The following is a 17,408-nucleotide window of genomic DNA, read 5'->3' as shown; positions in this document are numbered from 1 at the left end:
CTTCCACCTCCTACCCACGATCTATCCCAAACTCTCGTAACCCTTCTAACCTTATACCCATCCGCCCAGCCCCCTCTTCCCCAGTCCCACTAATAGGAGCTCTATGGAACGCTCGCTCCGTCTGCAACAAACTTTCCTATATTCACGATCTCTTCATCACTAACAAGCTTTCCTTCCTCGGCATCACTGAAACCTGGCTCACCCCCTCCGACACAGTCTCTCCTGCTGAACTTTCGTATGGCGGATTCCACCTCTTCCATACCCCCCGCCCCACCGGCAAGCACGGTGGAGGAATAGGTTTCCTCCTCTCAGAAAACTGCTCCTTCACCCATATCCCTCTGCCGCCCTCAATTACTCTCCCCTCTTTTGAAGTGCACTGCGTGCGCATCTACTCCCCATCCAACTGGCTGTTATCTACCGCTCCCCAGGATCAACCACCACTTTCTTTGACCACTTCACCACTTGGCTACTTCATTTCCTCTCCGTTGACATCCCCACTATGCTCATGGGCGACTTTAACATCCCCATTGACACTTCCCTCTCAGCTGCCTCTAAGCTTCTATCCCTCACTTCCTCCTTTGGTCTTGCTCAGTGGTCTTCCACACCCACCCACAAAGACGGCCACACACTGGACCTCATCTTCACCCGCCTCTGTTCCCTATCTAACCTCTCTAACTCACCTCTCCCTCTTTCTGACCACAACCTACTCACATGCTCTTCTCTCTCCTCCCCGGGGCAACAATCCCCACTCCACAAACTTGCATACCCTCGCAGAAATCTCAAAACACCTTGACCTACACTGACTCTCTGAATCCCTCCTCCCTCTTACAGACATTAGTTCCTTACATGATGCAGATGTTGCTGCCACTTTATACAACACCACAACCGCTGCAGCTCTCGATTCGGTCGCCCCCCTCACACATACCAAGGCTCGCACAATCAACAGACAACCCTGGCACATCAGCCTAACTAAAGAACTGCGACGGGCCTCCAGGGTTTCTGAGCGTAGATGGAAAAGGTCCCACTCCCATGAGCACTTCATCGCATTCAAACAGTCCCTCACTACGTTCAAGTCCACACTCACTGCAGCAAAACAAACATACTTCGCATCTCTCATATCCTCCCTGTCTCATAACCCCAAACAACTATTCAACACCTTCAATTCTTTCCTCCGTCCCCCAGTGCCTCCTCCCTCTCCTCTTATTTCAGCCGAAGACTTTGCCTCATTCTTCAAGCAGAAGATTGACACCATCAGACAAAGCTTTTGCCTAAAGCCCCCACAGCCCCTCCCCACACCTACTCAACCCTCTTCCTCCAAAACCACCTCCACCATTTCTGAAGATCAACTTTCCTCTTTACTCTCCAAATCACACCTCACCACCTGTAAACTTGACCCAATCCCGTCCCACCTCATCCCAAACCTTACCACTATCTTCATCCCAGCCCTAGCCCACCTCTTCAACCTGTCACTAACAACTGGTGTCTTCCCCTCATGCTTCAAACATACCTCAATCACACCCATCCTCAAAAAGCCCTCCCTTGACCCATCCTCTGTGTCTAGCTATCGCCCCATATCACTTCTCCCCTATGCCTCAAAACTACTGGAACAACATGTCCATTCTGAACTGTCCTCCCACCTCTCATCCTGCTCCCTCTTTGACCGCCTACAATCTGGTTTCCGACCACACCATTCTACTGAAACTGCACTGATTAAAGTCACCAACGACCTACTAACTGCCAAATCTAAGCGACACTACTCTGTCTTCCTCCTATACCTGTCATCTGCCTTTGACACAGTGGACCATTCCCTCTTACTACAGACTCCCTCATCTATCGGCATCACAGACTTGGCCCTATCCTGGATCTCCTCATACCTAACAGACAGGACATTCAGTGTCTCCCACTCACACACCACCTCCTCATCTCGCCCCCTATCTGTCAGTGTCCCCCAAGGTTCAGTTCTAGGACCGCTGTTCTTCTCCATCTACACCTTCGGCCTGGGACAGTTCATAGAGTCTCACGGCTTTCATTATCACCTCTATTCCAATGACACACAGATCTACCTCTCTGGACCCGATATCACCTCCTTACTAACCAAAATCCCACAATGTCTATCTGCTATTTCATCCTTCTTCTCTTCCAGATTTCTAAAACTTAACATGGACAAAACAGAATTCATCATCTTTCCACCATCTCATTCAACCCCCCAACTGACCAACTATTAACGTCAATGGCTGCCCACTCTCCCCAGTCCCTCAAGCTCGCTGCCTTGGGGGAACCCTGGACTCTGAACTCTCCTTCAAACCACATATGCAAACCCTTTCCACTTCCTGCCGACTCCAACTCAAAAATATCTCCCAGATCCGCACATTCCTCAACCATGAATCTGCAAAAACACTAGTGCACGCCCTCATCATCTCCCGCCTTGACTACTGCAACCTCCTGCTCTGTGGCCTCCCCTCTAACACTCTCGCACCCTTCCAATCTATCCTAAACTCTGCTGCTCGACTAATCAACCTGTCCCCCCGCTATTCCCCGGCCTCTCCTCTCTGTCAATCTCTTCACTGGCTCCCCATTGCTCAGAGACTCCAGTTCAAAACCCTAACCATGACATACAAAGCCATTCACAACCTGTCTCCTCCATATATCTCTGACCTAGTCTCCCGTTCCATACCCGCACACAACCTCCGATCCTCACAAGAACTCCTTCTCTACTCCCCTCTTATCTCCTCCTCCCACAATCGCATACAAGATTTCTCCCGTGCTTCTACTCTGGAACTCTACCCCAACGTATCAGACTCTCGCCTACCGTGGAAACCTTCAAAAGGAACCTGAAAACCCACCTCTTCCGACAAGCCTACAACCTGCAGTAACCACCGCTCCACCATACTGCTGCACGACCAGCTCTACCCTCACCTACTGTATCCTCACCCATCCCTTGTAGATTGTGAGCCCTCGCGGGCAGGGTCCTCGCTCCTCCTGTACCAGTCGCTGTGACATTGTGTTCAAGATTATTGTAATTGTTCTTTTATTATACCCCTTTTTCACATGTAAAGCGCCATGGAATAAATGGCGCTATAATAATAAATAATAATAATAATAATTTGGTGGGGAGGTTTGTGGTGGTCTATCTGGACAATATTTTGGTTTACCCACCTGATTTTGAGACTCATTGGGGGGATGTTAATCAGGTGCTCCAGATATTAAGGGATAACAAACTTTATGCCAAACTAGAAAAATGTGTTTTCGCTCTTCAGAAGGTGCAGTTTTTGGGGTACTTGTTGTCATCTTTGGGTTTTCGGATGGATCCAGAGAACGTCCCGAGAACCTGAAGGCTCTACAACGTTTTTTTGGGCTTTACTAATTTTTACCGTAAATTCATCCAAAACTACTCTGTTATTGTGAAACCCCTTACTGACATGACTAAGAAGGGGTCTGATTTTTCCAAATGGTCGGATGCTTCCCTCTAGGCTTTTTCTTCCTTAAAGAATCATTTTGCCACTGCACCTATACTCAGTCAATCCGTTGTTTCTCAACCCTTCATTGTGGAGGTTGATGCGTCGGATGTCAGGGTTGTGGCTGTGTTGTCTCAGGGTTCGTCCCGTGGTAAATGGCTTCCATGCGCATTCTTTTCTAAAAAATTGTCTTCGGCTGAGAGAAATTATGACGTGGGTAATAGGGAACTTTTGGCGATCAAATTGGCGTTCGATGAATGGCGACATTGGTTGGAGGGGGCTGTCCATCCTTTTACTGTTATTACTGACCATAAGAACCTGTTATATCTCCAGTTAGCTAAACGTCTCAACCTTAGACAAGCCAGATGGTCACTGTTTTTTACTAGGTTCAATTTTGTTGTCACTTTTCGTCCGTGGGTCAAAAACGTCAAGGCTGATGCTTTGTCCCGGAGATTCACTGGTGGTGGTGACCATGAGAACCCTGCCCCGATATTACAGAAAGGGGTAGTCATTTCGGCACTTTATCTTGAACTGGAGGGTGAGGTGTTGGAGGCTCAGGGGGACGCCCTTGCCTCCTGCCCTTCAGGAAAGTTATTTGTACCATCTAATCTGTTCCGCAAAGTAATTAAGGAACATTATAACTCTGTGCTTGCTGGGCATCCAGATGGTAAGGCAACCGCAGGCCTCCTCTCTCATCATTTTTGGTGGCCAGGGTTGCATCGGGACATAATTGAACACATAGCTGCTTGTAGTATTTGCGCCCGTTGTAAGGTTTTGCATACCCGTTCCGTCTAGTACTTTTCTTCCATTACTTATTCCTAATAGGCCATGGACACACTTGTCCATGGATTTTATTACTGACCAACCGGTTTCTGCAGGCAAAACGGTGGTTTTGGTGGTAGAAAATAGGTTCAGTAAAATGGTTAATTTTGTCTCATTAACTGCGTTTCCAAATGCCAAGACATTTGCTCAGGTGTTCATAAATGAGATAGTGAAGCTTCACAGGGTTCCCTCGTGTCAGATCGGGGGACCCAGTTTGTTTCCTAGTTCTGGAAGGCATTCTGTTCTCGACTGGGGGTGCAGCTGTCCTTTTCCTCTGCCTTCTACCCTCAGTCGAATGGACTGACTGAGCTTGTCAATCAGAATTTGGAGACCTACCCCAGTTGTTTCGTTTCTGAAAATGAGGATTGGGCATCCTACCTACTGCTGGCAGAATTTGCCATTAATAATCATCGTCAAGAATCCACTGGCAGGTCACCGTTCTTCGGTGCATACGGTTATCACCCACAGTTTGGTACTTTTAGTGGGTGAGGAACTTCAGGAGTTCCTGAGGAGGAACGGTTTGCTTCATCGCTCTCCTCGGTATGGCAGGGTGTGCTGAGTAATTTAAAGATGATGGGAGACAGGTATAAATGTATGGCTGACAGAAAACGCTTGCCAGGTCCGGACCTGAATGTGAATGACTTTGTGTGGTTGTGTACCAGGAATATAAGATTGAAAGTTCCTTCTTGGAAGTTGGGACCTAGGTTTATTGGTCCCTATAAAATAACCGCCGTCATCAACCCAGCAGAGTTTTGTCTTGAACTTCCTCAGGCCCTTAAAGTCCACAATGTGTTCCATAGGTCCTTACTTAAAAAATATGAGGAACCTCTTGAGCCCTCGCCTCTACCACCACCCCCAGTAAGGGTTGATGACCATGACATACAGTTGCCCTGCAGTTGGTTGCAGGAGATCTCTACATTTGGCATTACAGACATCTTCTTAGAGGCTGGTTGTCTCTAGGACTCAGCGACTACCTCCCTCTGGCTAATTCGCTCCCTGGCCTGGGTGTATAACTACCTGGTGTTTCTGAGAGGGAGGTGCTGGCGATATTCATTACTACTTGTGAGGCTTTAGCAAGAGCAGTACTTTGTCCTCTCTGGAGCTTGAGGCCATGTGCGCATTTGTTTGGAGTCGTCTAAGGCTAAACAATTCCCCCCTGTTTGTCTACCCTTGTTGTCTATAGAGTTTAGTGGAGATCATCTAGTGCTCATCTCCTTCCTTCCCTAGCCTTAGCCATATGCCAGGGAAAGTCAGGGAGAGGCACGCATGCGGCGATTGGTGAAGAGCCAATATAGGGACGGTAGATGAGACAGGTTGACACTAGACCCGACTAGGAGGTCTTCACTCCCCTATTTCCCTAGTATCTGGGCTCACTTTCCCTCTTCACTCTGTGTTGCACTAAGTCTTTCCCACACCTTGCGTGACAGATGAGCCCCGCATATAATGGTCTCTATAGTATGATGGCTCCACATTAGTGTTGAGCGATACCTTCCGATATCAGGAAATATCGTATCGGATTGGATCGGGCCGATACCCAAAAAGTATCGGATATCGCCGATTCCGATACCGGAAACCAATGCAAGTCAATGGGACACAAATATCGGAATGAAAATAAACCCTTTCTTTCCTTGTAGGTTAATTCTACATGAAGTAAAACAACTAAGAATAATGTAGAATGACATGAAAAGCCGGCAATTCAGCAGCGGCATTCACCGGTACCCGACAATTTACAACAGAAAGAATAGAGCATCACACATAGATTAGATAGATAGAAACATGTCAGTCACATATATATGAAGTACAGTGACAGTGTTGCTTACTGTACTTGTCATTTAGTGTAAAGGATTTATTAAAAAAAATATTAGTGTTTTCGTGCACCGTCTCTTTAAAAAAGCCGGCCGGCAATTCAGCAGCGGTACCCGACAATTTATAACAGACAGAATAGAGCTTCACACATAGATTAGATAGATAGAAACATGTCAGCCACATATATAAGAAGTACAGTGACAGTGTTGCTTACTGTACTTGTCATTTAGTGTAAAGGATTTATTTAAAAAAATAATAGTGTTTTCATGCACCGTCTCTTTAAGAAAGCCGGCCGGCAATTCAGCATCTGTACCCGACAATTTAGAATAGAAAGAATAGAGAATCACACATAGATTAGATAGATAGAAACATGTCAGTCACATATATATGAAGTACAGTAATAGTGTTGATTACTGTACTTGTCATTTAGTGTTAAAATAAAGGATTTATTTAAAAAAAAATTGGCGTGGGGTTCCCCTTAATTTTAGGCTCTAGCGGAGGTTAAGCAGACAGCTGGGGCAAATGTTTGAAGCCTGGGAAGGGGGTAATACCCACGGAGCTTCCCAGGCTACTAATATCAGCCCCCAGCTGAATACCTAGCCTTTACTAGCTATTAAAATGGGGGAACCCCCCAAAAAAAATAACGTGGGGTCCCCCCTAATTTAATAGCTAGCACAGGCTAGGCAGACAGCTGGGGGCTGATATTCATAGCCCAGGAAGGGTGCCATGAATATTGGCCCCCTCCCAGGCTAGAAACACCAGCCGTCAGCCGCCCCAGAAATGGCGCATCCATAGGATGCGCCAATTCTGGCACTTAGCCTCGCTCTTCCACGCTGCCCTGGTGCGGTGGCAGGGGGTAATAGGGTTGGGGTTGATGTCAGCTTATAATGCCAGCTGACATCAAGCCCAGGTTAGTAATGGAGAGGCGTCTATAAGACACCCCCATTACTAACCCCATAGTCAAAGTTAAAGAAAAACACAAACACCCAGAATAAAGTCCTTTAATTGAAATAAAGACACAATCCTTTATTGTTCTAAATTAAACCATACTTACCATCACGCCCATTCCAGCTGAAGCCAACGATCTCCTGCAATAAAAGTAAAATAATAAAGCAACCTCATCCTTACCTTTCCATGGTTCCCACGACAGCTTCAGCTCTGCTACATCGAGATGACAGGCTGGACCGCAGCAGAACGCTGCCATCCAGCCTGTCATCCCGCAGACACTGAGAAGCGCAGGCATGCTTGCGCTCCTCAGTGTCTCTCTGTGACGTCATCCAGATGAGCCGAGTTCATGTCCAATGAACTCAGCTCACCTCATGCACGTCACTGACAGCGTGGGAAAATTCTCACGCTGAAGTGCTGAGTGCAGGAGAATTTTCCCACGCTGTCAGTGACGTACATGAGGTGAGCTGAGTTCATTGGACATGACCTCGGCTCATCTGGATGCCGTCACAGCCAGACACTGAGGAGTGGAAGTATGCCTGCGCTTCTCAGTGTCTGCGGGATGACAGGATGGATGGCAGCGTTCTGCTGCGGTCCAGCCTGTCATCTCGATGTAGCAGAGCTGAAGCTGTCGTGGGAGCCATGGAAAGGTAAGGATGATGTTGCTTTATTATTTTACTTTTATTGCAGTGTCGGGGTAAAAAAGAATATATATATTTGTAACTTTTATATTTTTGTAACTTTTATACGCTTTTTTGCTAATGTACTAACCACCATTTTGTGTCATATAACAATAGGCTTTCCTTGCTACGTAATACTCAAATCGAAACTTAAACTAAGACAGTTCCAGTGTTGCCAAGACTTATTTCAGAGAAACGAAACAAGATTATAAGCTGACGGCTGCAATATCTGCCCAGAGACTGAGATAAGGAGATGTGGACCAATCAGGAGTGGCTAGACACTGGACTTTCATGGCTTACCCCGCTCCGGACAACCTCTTTCCCCTCCCATTATGTAGTGTATTTAGATTTGTGTATGTAAAAAATAAATTCAGAACATTGCTGAGGACGTTGTCTGTAGTAGCCTTCTGAGCATGCTCTGAGTTTGAACCAGCTTGTTGTCTGACTCATTCTTTGAATGGTTGACCCATGCTCATAGTTTGAATTTGGAGTGACTGGAGGACGAGTGGAATGTCATCACGACCCCCACAAATGGCGCTCAACGTGCGGCGTGGCTAGCGGTACGCCGCCCTCCCGGACCCATATTGCTGACTTCCCTGGTGGTGACCGCGGTGGCTGAATTTGAGGCCTGATCAACCTCCATCGAACACGGTAAGTTGAGATGTATTTTATATGTCTCACTTGCCTGTGTGTCAGCCGCAGCGGTTCCTGTGGGATTGTCAGGTTGGATCTGGGTGGGTGACCGGTCGAGTGGTGAGACCTCAGGCGTCCCGCACCACGTCCTGAACCAGCAAGTGTTAAAACGAGTGACGTCGCATGCCTGCGCGTGCTCGTGTGCACACCACCTCCTCCTCCCCTGGTCACTGTACTTTTCTTAGATAGCTGCCTCCTGTAACTGAGTCGAAGTTTCAAAGCATTCCTGAATTGTAGTGTAAGGGAGAAAGAATCTGTGACGAATTGAGGAGTGCTCTTCGTCTAACACAGAGACTGCTCTAAATTCAAGGTTAGGAAAGGAGATAGATTGAGAGGTGTACTCTCTATCTCATCAGTGTATTGAGAGGTACTCTACACTGACGGGTGGTGCCGTGGTAGGAAAGAAGACGGATTGAGAGGTGCTCTTCGTCTTATACAGAGAAACCTCATAAGGAGGGGTTCTGCTGTCAGTCAGGGTGCCGTGGTGAGTCGTACTGTAAAGTCGCCATTCAAGGTTAGGGAAGGGATAGATTGAGAGGTGACTCTCTATCTCATCAGTGTATGGAGAGGTACTCTACACTGACGAGTGGCGACCTGTCGGCTGCACCAGTGATCTGAGTCGCGACAGATCATTGCATTCTATAAGAAAATGTTGTGTATATTCAAATTTGAAAGATCTCGTAAGTTGTGGAATGCTGCTGTAGGAGTTAAGCCAATTAGTGGAGTTACGGGAAGGCAAGAAGGCAAGAAGAATGTTAGGAATTTGTATAACATGATAAGCTTATCCAGTACAGGCAGGCTTTAGTTTTCAGTGTAGAAAGAATGTGTTACACAGAAGTTGGGAAAGTTGGGTGAGGACTTCTGCACCAGGCTCATGCACATCTTAGAGTAGATGGTGCAGGGGGGAACAGAGAATGCTGAGTCTTTGTTCGGATACATGAAAGCTGCAGAATGTGATTTGTTATGTGCCCCCAAAATGGCCGTTGCACCTTTGATGCCTGTCACTACACCGAACCCTCAGCCACCGCCCTATAATGGTGCCAACAACAAATCACCGGAGGGGTGGACGTGTCGGGTGTGTGGAGAGCAAAACCCACTTTGGGCGGAGTTCTGCTGTGTCTGGGGGGGGGGGCCGCCCATGGCACGATGCCCAGCCTGCCTCCAAGAACATTCCCACTCCCACTCTAACTCCTCCCTCCCACGGCCATCTTGCTACACCTCTTACTTGTTGTGGGAGGCCCGGAAAGCCCCAATCCGGCCTATATCCACTACTAGATCCGTCCGGTGCATATTACCAGCCACCAGCACAGGTGGAAAAGCCCGCAGTCCCAGAGCACCCATCTGAAACTAATGTGACACCCTCTGCTCCAGTCCACGATGCTGAGACGCTTCCCCTGTTTCCTATGGGAGTCACCCACAACCCTGGGGATATCCTCCTCAACCCCCCCAGAATTTCAGGCCAGACTGCTCTCCCTCCGCCAACATACTGTTACTCAAGACGATACGGAGCCAGATGAGGGATGGGCTCAAGATACTCCAGCCCCCCCCCCTCCTTTACCCCATACGTCTCCTATGGCATCCTCCACCCCATATCCATTACCCGTACTCCGGCCCTTGCTCCAAGCAACTGCTGAAAGAGCACCACCCCCCAGCCCCTCAGAAGTCTGGGACCCCTGCCGCTCCCGGAATCTAGTAGACCCATCAGGACGCCCTGTCACTCTGTCAATAGGCTATGGTGACATCCTTACATATTGGGTGGGGGCCATAGTCAACCCTGCAAACACCTGTATGAGCCATGCTGGAGGATTGGCTCGCAAAATTTCCCTTGCTGCTGGTTCTACTCTGGCTGCAGAATGCCAGGCTCACTTAGCCGAAAACGGAGAGCTTTCAAAAGGCCATGGATTCCACAAAAGCAGGATCCCTTAGTACGTATGAATCCGGCCTAGAATACATGAAACAGTTAAAAGCCTGGGCTCAGAATCGTTTGTCAGATCAAGCTGGGTCTGTACAAGATGTTCAACAAGACCCTGTTAAATCTGTGGAAAGATATGCCGCAAGACTCAGCATGCATTTTGAGGATCTCGGATACAGTCCTCACGTCAAGACGCAGGCCGCCCTGTTGGTTCAGGCCCTAGTAGATGGCCTACAAGACGCTCTCAGAGATGAAGTCCTGAGAGTACGGCCCGAGATTCGTTCTTCTTCCTTCAACGACGCGGTGGACATCGTTAAAGCTTTCCAAAAATCAATGCTAAAAATGGAAAAGGATACTAAGCCAAGGAAGAAAGCCGCTCCTGCTATGGTATATCAAGCTCATGAAAGCTACCCACCCCCTGGCAACCAACATGGAATCAAGTGGGTAATGGTTAAAGGCACAGGTGATGATACTCCTCCCACATATAGAAAACAAGACAGAAGAGATGACAAGGGACCATCTAGAAACAGAAGACAACTTTGTGATTCTGAAAGATGAATGTTGTGTTAGGAGTGTGGTAACCTTGACCACATCCTCAGAGACTGTCCAACCCGCAGACAGTACCATGACCGCTCATTTCATGACGGTCCACACAACCATGGACCTTCCCGTGAACCATCTCATCCACGCCAATGACGGCTCGGTCAACCAGTGTCCACTTTCCCGGCTACGCATCTCACGGCCGCCTGTGGGACTGTCACTTTACAGGTGGACCATCAACCACTGGAGTTCCTGGTGGACACTGGAGCAGCCACATCTGTCATTTCCTCTGCACAGCTCCCTCCTTCTGTATCCCTATCACTGGATACCCTCATCTGTGTTGGGGTGGAAGGCCAACATATTTCCTCTCCACTCACAGTCCCTGTGTCTACAGGACCGTTCACCGGAGTACTCACAAGATTCTTGGTCTCTGAAACTTGCCCTGTCAACCTGTTGGGAGCCGATCTCTTAGAGCGGATGAAGGCAACAATTACCTTCGGAAACCATGGTATGGAGCTTCTTTTGCGGGACCCTCATTCCAAACAAGGGACTGAAGACCGCTGTGTTCTTAAAGCCTTCCCTCTCATGATGATGACCATACAACCTCACACTCTTCTTGATACCTCACAGTTCTCTCACTCTCTGTGGTCCAGTGGGCCAGAGGACGTCGGCCTTCTGCAGGTTCCCCCGGTCCGAGTACACCTCAAGTCTGGACATAGGTACCCACGGTTGCCACAATACCCCCTCAAGGCTGCACAAGAACAAAGCTTGAGTACCCAAGTCGCTTCCCTCCTGGAATCAGGAGTCCTTGTCAGATGTGTATCTCCATGCAATACACCCCTCTTTCCTGTAAAAAAGAAAACCGCTCCGGGAGAGCCTCCAAGATACCGGTTGGTTCAGGATCTCAGAGCCGTCAATGCAGCTACCATTTTAGAAACTCCAGAGGTACCTAACCCAAACACCCTTTTGTCTCAGCTGCCTCCAACGGCCACTTTGTTTACGGTGTTAGATCTGGCCAACGCCTTTTTCAGTATACCCTTACATGAAGATTCGTGGTTTCTTTCTGCCTTCACCTTTCAAGGAGCACAGCTTACATGGACCAGGACTCCGCAAAGAGCCCAGAACTCTCCTAACCAATTTACTCATTCTATGAAGTCTATTCTGGAGCCATGGGTTCAAGAGAACCCTCAGGTCACCCTTCTACAGTATGTGGATGATCTTTTACTCTGTGGCACTGAAGAAAATTTGCCAGAGATGTCAGCATCCCTTCTCTGGTTTCTTCACTCAGCTAACTGTAAAGTCTCAAAAGGCAAAGTCCAATGGTGTCTGCCCAAGGTCATTTTCCTCGGACATTGTATATCACAAGGTACTAGACATCTGACTGAAGAAAGAAAACAAGCCATCATGGATATCACCTTCCCAACCACCTACTCCGCTATGCAGACTTTCCTTGGCCTCATCACTTACTGCAGGCAATGGATCCCTGATGCCTCAAAGCTCATGCAACCTCTGTACGACTGTCTCAAGAATGAAGGCTCAGTTTGGCTTCATGCCGAAAATCCACGTGTTTCTCATCAACACAGATTATGTTTTGACCGCTTTAAACAGGCTGTTGTCTCTGCCCCGGCCTTGGGCTTACCAGACTATACTCAGCCATTTCACCTTTTTGTCTCGGAATCGGAAGGTCATGCCTCTGGAGTTCTAGCACAACGTTATGATCATAAGTATCGGCCTTTGGGCTACTACTCAGCCCGCCTGGACCCTGTCGCCCGAACTGCCCCCACGTGCCTTAAGGCGGTCCACGCTGCTCACATCTTCCTTGACAAGTCAGCTGATATCGTCCTTGGACATGATCTAGTTATACAGGCTGGCCATGATCTCTCGGCTGTTCTGCAACAAACATCTCCGAAACATCTAACCAACCAAAGACACCTGCGGCTGCAGTGTTCCCTATTGTTGCCCTCCAATATAACATTTACCAGATGTCTGACTATCAATCCTGCCACTTTGCTTCCACCTTCTAGGGGGGAAGGTGAAGAGGGTGAAGGTCCATTGGTGGAACCTCATGATTGTATAAAAATTTTGCAGGAAGAGACTTCTGCTCCAGAGAATATGGTGGCACATCCGCTCGCAGACCCTCAAGGGAAGTTCCACACGGGATATGCTGTCACAACAGACCTAACAGTCCTCAAGGCCGAAGCTCTACCACCATACATGTCTGCACAAGAAGCTGAACTTGTGGCTCTCACAGAGGCCTGCCACCTGGCAGCAGGAACAAAGGCGAATATATATATACCGATTCCAGGTATGGACATGGAATTTGCAATGATTCTGGACTCTTGTGGAAGTCTAGAGGATTCATCACAGCTGCAGGTACACCAGTGAAACATGCCTCATGGATTAAGGCCCTAATGAAGGCCCTGGAACTACCCATTCAGGTTGCTGTTATGAAGGTCAAGGCTCATGGAAGACTAGAATCCAGAGAAGCCAGGGGCAACCACCTAGCTGACCAAGCAGCCAAGACTGCAGCAGTGGAGAATGTGTCATCAAAGTGGCAGGAAAAGGAAGAAGAGATGGGAGAGACTCTGCAAACCGTAGCTGTGGCGCTCACTAGAGCAAGAGCCAAGGAACAGCCGGCGGAAGACCATACAAGTCCAGCGGAGACACGAGTGGAATCCAGGGGGGTCAAGATGCCTGAAGAAAAATTGTGTGAGGAACAAAGGAAGACCCCCCACTGAAGAAGTCAAGCAATGGAAATCGGCAGGAGCCGTGCTGGCAGGTCGCAAAGATTCAAAGGTCAACTCGACTCTTTACCAAGTGGATGGGAAGCCTTGCTTGCCTAGACGCATGTACTCAGCTGTGGCAGCATGGGCTCACGGGCCTACACACAGAGGAAAGAATCAAGCTTTGGCATGTATCAAGAAACTGTACTTTGCACCCGGAATCTCTTCCACTGTGACTGCGTACTCAAAATCCTGCTCTGTCTGCGCTACCTGCAACCCAACGTGTACGGCACGGGTCCCTCTTCAACATCTGGCTAAACCAGACTACCCTTGGCAGAGAATACAAGTCGACCATATCCAAATGCCTAAAGCAGGGAAATAGGAGTACGTTTTGGTAGCCGTAGATATGTTCTCAGCCTGGCCCGAGGCCTACCCGGTTGTCAACATGACTGCTAAAGTCACAGCCAAGAAACTGATCACCGAAATTGCCTGCAGATTTGGAGTTCCCCAAGTCATAGAATCGGATCAAGGACCAGCTTTCACAGCAAATATCTACAAAGAACTCTGGAACATGTTGGGAACAGATTTGGGCCTCCACGCTCCATACCATCCTGCCAGTTCAGGCAAAGTGGAGAGGATGAATTCCACACTCAAGACCCAGCTCTTGAAAATGACCTAAGATCATCCCCTCCCCTGGCCCGACCTGCTCCCCATAGTATTGTATCATATTACACACACTCCTCAGGTCAAACATGGGCTGACTCCCTATAAAATTTTGTTTGGGACCCCCCACCCAAGATAGGAGAGATTAGGCCCCAAGAGTTGTCTGAAACACATGATAGAGTGGTAAAATTTGTGATTGCCTGGTCTAGAGAATTGACTAACACCCGCTCTCCAGTATCTGCTTCTCTCCCAGAATCTACAGGTGATGCAGTACATGATTTCATCCCAGGCGATCTAGTGTATGTGAAGAAGTTTGTCCGGAAAGACTTCCTCCAGCCGCGGTTCGAGGGACCGTACACTGTGCTTCTCACCACCCCGACGGCTCTGAAGCTTGAGGGCAAGAGCACCTGGATTCACGCCTCCCACTGCAAGAGAGACAGAACGAGTCTATAAAAGATGACTACCTTCTTCTATATCCTTTCCATATGCTTACTGTCTGTCCCAGGGTGGACAGCTACCACACAGGGGTAGATACCTCCTTTTTCTCAAGTTGGTTGGGAGGGCTCAAGGGATTCCTCCAACAAGTTTGTCTAGTAATGGGAGGTCTATTAGTATTGGGCCTGGTGGTCCTGTGCTGCATAGTCCCCTTATACAGGAAAAATATAACCAATGCTGTCCCAACCTCCGGGACCTTTCTGAATCAAGAGAAGATATGGAGAAATACACTTCTTTGAACAAGTCTGACCAGACCCCCCCATAACAAAGTTCAATTGAAAGATTCAGTTTAGGATCAGTTGGGAGAACTCCATGTGTCACCCAGGATAGGGCTCGATTGTCTGGGGGCGTCCCATAAGGGGGCAGCTTCTAAGATGATTGGGTGAAGAAATCCACCTCCCCTCTCCCCACACATGGACAGTCTCAAAGGCCCCGAAGCAAGGGAAAGCTTAGTGTTTAGGGGGGAATGTCGGGGTAAAAAAGAATATATATATTTGTAACTTTTATATTTTTGTAACTTTTATACGCTTTTTTGCTAATGTACTAACCACCATTTTGTGTCATATAACAATAAGCTTTCCTTGCTACGTAATACTCAAATCGAAACTTAAACTAAGACAGTTCCAGTGTTGCCAAGACTTATTTCAGAGAAACGAAACAAGATTATAAGCTGACGGCTGCAATATCTGCCCAGAGACTGAGATAAGGAGATGTGGACCAATCAGGAGTGGCTAGACACTGGACTTTCATGGCTTACCCCGCTCCGGACAACCTCTTTCCCCTCCCATTATGTAGTGTATTTAGATTTGTGTATGTAAAAAATAAATTCAGAACATTGCTGAGGACGTTGTCTGTAGTAGCCTTCTGAGCATGCTCTGAGTTTGAACCAGCTTGTTGTCTGACTCATTCTTTGAATGGTTGACCCATGCTCATAGTTTGAATTTGGAGTGACTGGAGGACGAGTGGAATGTCATCACGACCCCCACAGCAGGAGATCGTTGGCTTCAGCTGGAATGGGCGTGACGGTAAGTATGGTTTAATTTAGAACAATAAAGAATTGTGTGTTTATTTCAATTAAAGGACTTTTTTCTGGGTGTTGTGTTTTTTTAAATACTTTACTAGAAATTCATGGTGGTCATGTCTAATATTGGCGTGACCCCATGAATTTCGGGCTTAGGGCCAGCTGATAATGCCAAGCTGGCCTTAACCCCTTTATTACCCAGTGAGCCACCGCACCAGGGCCCTGGATGAGTTGGGTACAGCGCCAGAAGATGGCGCTTCTATGAACGCGCCATTTTCTGGGGCGGCTGCGGACTGCAATTTGCAGCGGGGGGGGCCAGAAAGCTTGGGCCTCCCTGCGCTGCGGATTCCAGCCCCCAGCTGCCTAGTTGTATCTGGCTGGGCACAAAAATAGGGCGAAGCCCCACGCATTTTTTTTTTAAATTATTTCATGAAATTCATGGAATAATTAAGAAAAAAAGGGCTTCCCTATATTGTTGTGTCCAACCAGGTACAAATAGGCAGCTGGTGGTTGGGGGCAGCCCATTCCTGCCTGCTGTACCTGGCTGGACACAAATATAGGGCGAAGCCCCACGTCAATTTTTTTTTAAATAAATCCTTTATTTTAACACTAAATGACACTTGAGGGGTTAATAAAGATGCAGTCCCTAAATTATTATTTATTTTTTAATTAATTTTTCCCAAAACTTTTGACGTGGGCTTCGCCATATTTTTGTATGCCAGCCAGGTACAGCATCCAGCTTCTATGAACGCGCCATTTTCCGGGGTGGCTGCGGACTGCAATTTTCAGCGGGGCGGGGGGGGCAGAAAGCTTGGGCCTCCCTGCGCTGCAGATTCCATCCCCCAGCTGCCTAGTTGTACCTGGCTGGACACAAAAATAGGGAGAAGCTTCAAGTATTTTTTTTTTTTAATTATTTCATGAAATTCATGAAATAATTAAGAAAAAAAGGGCTTCCCTATATTGTTGTGTCCAACCAGGTACAAATAGGCAGCTGGTGGTTGGGGGCAGCCCGTTCCTGCCTGCTGTACCTGGCTGGACACAAATATAGTGCGAAGCCCCACGTCAATTTTTTTTAAATCATTTCAGGAAATTCAGGAAATAATTAAAAAAAATTGATGTGGGGCTTCGCACTATATTTGTGTCCAGTCAGGTACAGCAGGCAGGAACGGGCTGCCCCCAACCACCAGCTGCCTATTTGTACCTAGCCGGACACAACAATATAGGGAAGCCCTTTTTTTCTTAATTATTCCATGAATTTCATGAATTTAAAAAAAAAAACGTGGAGCTTCGCCCTATTTTTGTGTCCAGCCAGGTACAACTAGGCAGCTGGGGGCTGGAATCTGCAGCGCAGGGAGGCCCAAGCTTTCTGGGCCCCACCCGCTGCAAATTGCAGTCCGCAGCCGCCCCGGAAAATGGCGCGTTCATAGAAGTGCCATCTTCTGGCGCTGTACCCAACTCATCCAGGGCCCTGGTGCGGTGGCTCACTGGGTAATAAAGGGGTTAAGGCCAGCTTGGCATTATCAGCTGGCCCTAAGCCCGAAATTCATGGGGTCACGCCAATATTAGACATGACCACCATGAATTTCTAGTAAAGTATTTAAAAAAAACACAAACACCCAGAAAAAAGTCCTTTAATTGAAATAAACACACAAT

Source organism: Phyllobates terribilis, unplaced genomic scaffold (assembly GCF_046119375.1).
Source record: "Phyllobates terribilis strain yellow unplaced genomic scaffold, ASM4611937v1 Scaffold_217__1_contigs__length_3308461, whole genome shotgun sequence".
NCBI classification, from domain to species: domain Eukaryota; kingdom Metazoa; phylum Chordata; class Amphibia; order Anura; family Dendrobatidae; genus Phyllobates; species Phyllobates terribilis.
The sequence above is the reverse complement of the archived record's forward strand: the minus strand, read 5'-3'. Positions refer to the sequence as shown.